Here is a 6,267-nt window from a genome sequence, read left to right on the forward strand (position 1 = left end):
TTTGTTCGTCTAACTGCATCACAGACCCAACATATGTTCCGCGGTCGTGTTACACATGCAACTAAACTTATATTATTCTTCAGTGTTAAGGGCCCGCCTAGTCAGGGGTGTGTATGCGCTAGTGAGGCGGGATGACAAGTGAGAGCTCGCTGGTGCTTCCAGCACGGTCTCGTCGTGCATTGGACAACCATGAGATCTGAGCCGTAACCGCGGCGGAGGAATGAAAATAAACGTACAGAGTGTCCCATAAGTCAGGGTACATAGGGAAAATAGAAAATTTACAAAATGTGTTCGAAATGTTGACCATTCTGTTCAATGCAAAGGCGCAGTCTTTTCACCCAGTCGTGGATAACATGGCGAATGGTATCTGGCGTGATCTGTGAACAGGCTGCAATTATCCGCTCGCGCAGATGTGCACAGGATCAATATTCTCTGCGTAAACCAAGGATCTCAGGTGGCCCCACAGTAAAAAGTCCAAAGGCGTAAGGCTGGGCTTCGTGCTGGCCATTCCACTGCTCCACGACATCCCAGCCAGTGCTCAGGAAATTGCTCATCAAGCCAGTGCCTAACTGCCAAGCTGTAATGGGCAGGAGCCCCGTCCTGTTGGAACCATGTCGGAAATTCCCCCTCTTCGTTCAGGAAACTTGGTAATGCTTCATCACGAAGCATGTCCAGGTATGCGACGCCTGTCACGGTCGTCTGGAAGAAGAAAGGGCCAATGATCCGATCCTTCCTTAGCCCGCACCATACCATGATGCGTTCAGTGCCCTGTTCTTTTGCTGGGTCCATCCAATGAGGGTTTTTGTCAGACCAGGAACGCGTGTTTTGCCGATTAACTTCACCAGAGACGTAAAAATTTGCCTCGTCACTGAACAGAATTGTGCTTGAGAAGACGGGATCCACCGCACATTTATCCACGGCCCACTCACAGAATTCAATTTGACGATCTGGATCATCTTCGCTTAACTTCTGCAGAAGTTGAAGTTTGTACGGGTGCCATTAATGCGCTTGTAAAATTCTGTGGATGCTGCTTTTGGAAACATTCGTTTCGGTGGCCATTCGCCGCAGAGATATCTTGGGACTTCTTACGAAGTTTCCAAGAATATTTTTTATAAACAAGCTTTTCACATAGATTTACTAAAGCTGTTCTCAAATAAGTAAAATTTTTCAGTTATGTGCGGTAAGTGTAGTTGGTACACTTGTAACTAAAAAAAAAGTTTCTGTAACAGATATTATTGTTCAGTTGCAGCATAACTAAGTTTATTATTCTACATAATTTCTTTTTTATTTTAACTCAGTTAGGGAAGAACTAAATCACGTCTTCCTACGAGAATTATTGGTAAACTTGTAAACTTAATCTACCTGCATATAGAGATAGGAAGAAAAATGGCAGTACAGAATATATGTCAGGTACAAGAAAATGACTTGTAAGCTTGTAAACAAATTCAAGAGTGTTTTTTTTTTTTTTTTTTTTTAAGTGAAAACTTATTTAGCCACGTTGAGTGATTTTTGGTAGGGGCAAAACTTAGGGGTAGAGACCTGAAAAATTCGCGGGTTCATTTCGCGATAGGCTAGAATCCAAATACATTTGCCTTTCTTGCTGCTTCAGTGATTGGGCCACAGTTTATCTGAAGGACTCTGGACCAATGAAAAACGTTCGACAGAAGAAGTATCGAATCACAAGCTTCCCAGTTAACATGTGTCACGAGTTAGCAGCCAATCAGCAGGTGTAATCTGCACAAGTACATAGAGGATCATGGAGTCTATCCTAGAGGTCATTGAAAACGCGAATTTTCCGGTCCCTACTTATGGGTTCGCGTCACCGACATGCTAGTGACGTTTTGCGCCAGACTGGCGAATCGCAGCGGCCTGTGTACATTTATACGCATATATACACTAATACATTGTATACACTCGACTGTATCATGTGCGTGTTGGACTCTTTTTTGGACGGGTAGAATCTTGTGAGTACGCATCACCGACATGGCGATAGTAGCAGTTAAGGGGCCCGCCTACCTGGGCACACATACGGTGTGCAGAGCTTCAGGAAAAACAACGCGATTTCAAAACTACTTAATATATCCGAGTGGGGCCTATTTACGAATAGCATTTAAGAGTTCGCTGAGGGCCGAAAAGTACTTTTAATTTCGGATTAAGTTTTTAAACTGTATTTTTAGAAGCGTTAAAATGCCTAAAACGCGTGTTTTCAGAGTAATTTTTAGGCATAAAACAATCAGTACAGATTCTTGAAAGCACTTAAGGGGCTTGCATAACACCTTTATCTTCATTTCTCCGCCATATAATGTTACGGTCACCGCTCAAATTTCACAGTTATCCTGTGGCGACGAGACGAATGCGCGCCAGTTCAGAGCCTTGCGCTTAGAGGCTATACCGCGCTGGAAGCACCAGCGAGCGTCGCGCTTCTCATCCCGCCTCACTAACACACACACACCCCTGACGAGGCGGGCCTCTTAAGTGAAGTTAATTTGACCACGTGAATACATTACCTAGGTCTGACATCACTGGTTAGTCATAGCTAGGTAATGAATTTTTACGTAATTTTTACATACCGCTGACATCTGTTTTGACTAAAAAAATGATGTAAGGATAAATGATATCGTGCTGACATCGTACTGATATCATACCAAAATCATTTTTTTTTCTTACGTACATTTGACGTAGAAATGATGTCATATTACGGATTTAAAACAAAGTTTTAAGTTTTCACTTCTGTTGACAGTCCCCACGACTGGCTATTTTTTTTTTAATATCTGCTACTATCTGTGTATTTCCACAAACTTGCGCGGTGTCAGCCGCCAGCTACTCCTGGTGGGTCGGGGTGGTGGTAAAGGGAGGTCTCTTCGTGGCCAGCCCTGCTGGAGCCGCAGAAAGCCCGGCCAGTGGCGTGCGTGCAGGGGAGGGCTTGTCTGTCCGGGACGCAATTACCGGCGACAGCTCCGCCCTGACCAGACCAGCGGGGCGCAGTGGTCGCCGGGCAGTCGACGTGCTGACCACGAACCCCCTCCTCCCCCCCCCCCCCCCTGCCGGCAACACTCGCCGCCCCAGGTTGTTGTCCAGACGGGGGACGTACCACAATGCCGAACGTACAATAGCGCCTAAAACCATAACGCCGAATGCCAAATTGACTACAACGCCGACAGCTAGAAAACTGCTGTGTACCACAACGCCTAAATACATTAACGCCGAAAAATATCATTGCAGGACCGCCACAAAGGTTAGGTTAGGTAAGGTTAGGTTAGGTTAGGCTAGGTTAGGCTAGCCTAGGTTAGGTTAGGTTGTGGTATTTCGGCGTTAAGATACATTTAAGAAACACACACAAATTCATTCAGTTGTTTTTTCATTTTGATCCTGTAGACCCCCCTCCTCGCAGCAACATTTTTCGGCGTTACTGTATTTTGGCGTTGTGGTACACAGCAGTTTTCTAGCTTGTCGGCGTTGCGGTCAATTTGGCATTCGGCGTTATGATATTCAGCGTTATTGTACGTTCGGCGTTGTGGTATTTCGGCGTTGTGGTAACGACCCGTCCAGACGTCCAGCCACTGCAACACGATCCAGCCCTTTCAGGGCGTCCGTCAGCCGGAGAGAGGTCACTTCATTTAGCGTGCTACATGCTACAACTTGTTCTCCTTGTTTTATAACTGGCTCAGAGTCTTCACACCCAATGCATCCACGAGATAACCGCAGATCTGCTAATAACTAGTGTGCATTTTGTTTCAGTGTGTGCGATTGTGGAGTAGAGCCTTGTAATCGGACACAGCAGGAAATGTTAAGTTCTTTCGGAAGCTGAGTAGACTAACAGCAGAATCTATGCACGTGCTGTGTCTTGACTGGTACTCCCAAAACTCCCTGGAAGACCCGGAGCCAATAACAAAGAGAGAGAAGCGTCGATACCAAACCACAAGCAACCAAGTCTTGCTATCGGCCGATGAGAATGAGTAAGACATCGGAGCCTAGCCTGGAGTGGAAGGAAAAGACGACATAATTCGCGGATCTAGTGATATAATTAAGTGTTCGTGAGGTTAACTGAGAGTGTATAATGTTTCGCCACCACTTTTGTCACAGAACGGGGATACATACCCGGGCACACATACGACGTGCAGTGCTCCGGAAGAAAACAAGTAATTTGGAAACTGCTGAAGACATCTGAGTGGCTTATGCTTACGAAAATCATTTAAGAATACCGCAAGGGCGGAGGAGTAGTTCTGATTCCGGATATCGTTTTTAAACAGCAGTTTTAGAAGAGTGAAAATGGCTAAAACGTGTTTTTATTTTCAGAATAATTAATTTTAAGAAATGAAAAGCCCTGTGAAGAATCTATAAAGCACTCGGAAGGACCCTGAATTAATACTTCATCTTCGTTTCCCGCCATGTAATATCATGGTCACAGTTCAGGTCTCATAGCAGCCCTATGCTCGACGGGAAGACTACGCGCCAGTCCACAGCCTTGCGCTTAGAGGCGACACCGCGCTAGAAGCACCAGCGAGCTTCGCACTTATCATTCCACCTCACTGGCACACGTACACGCCTGACTAGGTGGGCCCCTTAATTGTTCGACAGGAGAGTGGATAGTGTTTCACCAGAAGTTTGGTCACTTTACGGGATATGTTTTAAACTGTGGGTGACATCATGAAAGTGGTTGTGTTTCCTAGTCGACAAGCAGTCTGGAAGCATGCTCATGGCGTGCACACATCACAGACGATAAAGAGATGTCGTTTCTTCGCGAGCCTGTGTTACAACGCCAACAAGGGAAGATGGTGATAATGGGAAGATAGGCATAACGACAGGTGAGTATCATTACATAGTCGACAGTCAAAACAAGATATGAGTTGAAAAAAAAAAGTATAGCGATGACTTCAGCAGAGGATACAAACGACATGAAGGCTATGTTTACGCTAACGGTACCTTTAGCAACTTCTGCAAACGAAATTGTAGTGGGTGTAGAGAAACTATAGTTGTGGGTGCAGATAGTAAAAATTGTGCAAGTGGCAAGAACGTATGAGTGGTAACTTAATAAAATTATTTCTGTTCGTTAAAATCGGTTTAGTTTCTTTAATTTAGAAGTTGGCAAGTAGTATATATTGGCCGGTCCTGCACCAGGCGCCGGCGCGAGGTGTCGGTGTCGAGCCAACATCTCTGATTGTGACGTCACGGCGGACATATTGGATGAGCGTAATGGGACACAGCGTAACGGGACAAGTAGATCACGGTGGCCGTCTTTGATCCGCCATCTTTAAATCGAGCCCCCCACTCATTATGTTGAAATTTTCGTCACGACTGCCATATTAATTTTTTTCTGTTTCGCTGGAGGCCGCCATCTTGGATACCGTCGACTTTGTTTCTGTTGTTTGTTCCTAGAAAGCGCCAGCGGCCCTCTTGAATTTTTTCTGTTCCATTGGAGGTCGCCATCTTGGATACCGTCGACTTTGTTTCTGTTGTTTCTTCCTAGATAGCGCCAGCGTCGCTCTGTCTCATCACATAAGGTCGATGTTCCATTACCTACCATAGCTATTATGATCCTTATCAACATATTAAATTTAATTTTTTATGCAAAATACATTGGAAGCGCTGTGATTCGAACCAGCGCAGCTCTGATCACTAGGTTGGAAAACATACGCCTTTAACAGCTCGGCTATCGAGACATTTACCAGACTCAGAATTAAATAAGGTATATAAAAAAAATAACATGCATATTCGGAAATGAATTTTTTTTTAAATTTTAAGTAATAATAACACTACCTGTTCGTGACAGAATCACCATCTTGGATTACAAGATCACCGTTGCAATTTCCGTTACGCCCTCAATCTTTAAAATCCGCAATTTTTATGTTAGAAAATCGGGAAAAAAATTTAAAATCATAAAAAAAAATATTCGAAATAAATAATAAAAAATTAATAAAATATTACTTAAAAACCACTGTTGCACTTATCGTTACGGTCGCCATATTGGATTATATTAATGATGCATGTTTCGTTTCGTCCAGCCATCTCGGTTGAGTACGTTGCCATCCTTACACTTTACGTTACGACCGCCATATTGGATCCTATTAATGTTGCAATGATCGTTATGGTCGCCGTCTTGAAATTTAGACGACATTTGGGAAAACTCGTAATTTTTATGTTAGAAAATCGGGAAAAAATCCAAAATTCATCAAAAAATTAACTTATTAGAGTACTGATTGATTAGATCGATTTACGTCCTTGGTTTGAATCAGCTAAGAGCAAAAAAAAAAACATCAGATCCTTCCT

The sequence above is a fragment of the Bacillus rossius genome, chromosome 16, assembly GCF_032445375.1.
Source record: "Bacillus rossius redtenbacheri isolate Brsri chromosome 16, Brsri_v3, whole genome shotgun sequence".
NCBI classification, from domain to species: Eukaryota; Metazoa; Arthropoda; class Insecta; order Phasmatodea; family Bacillidae; genus Bacillus; species Bacillus rossius.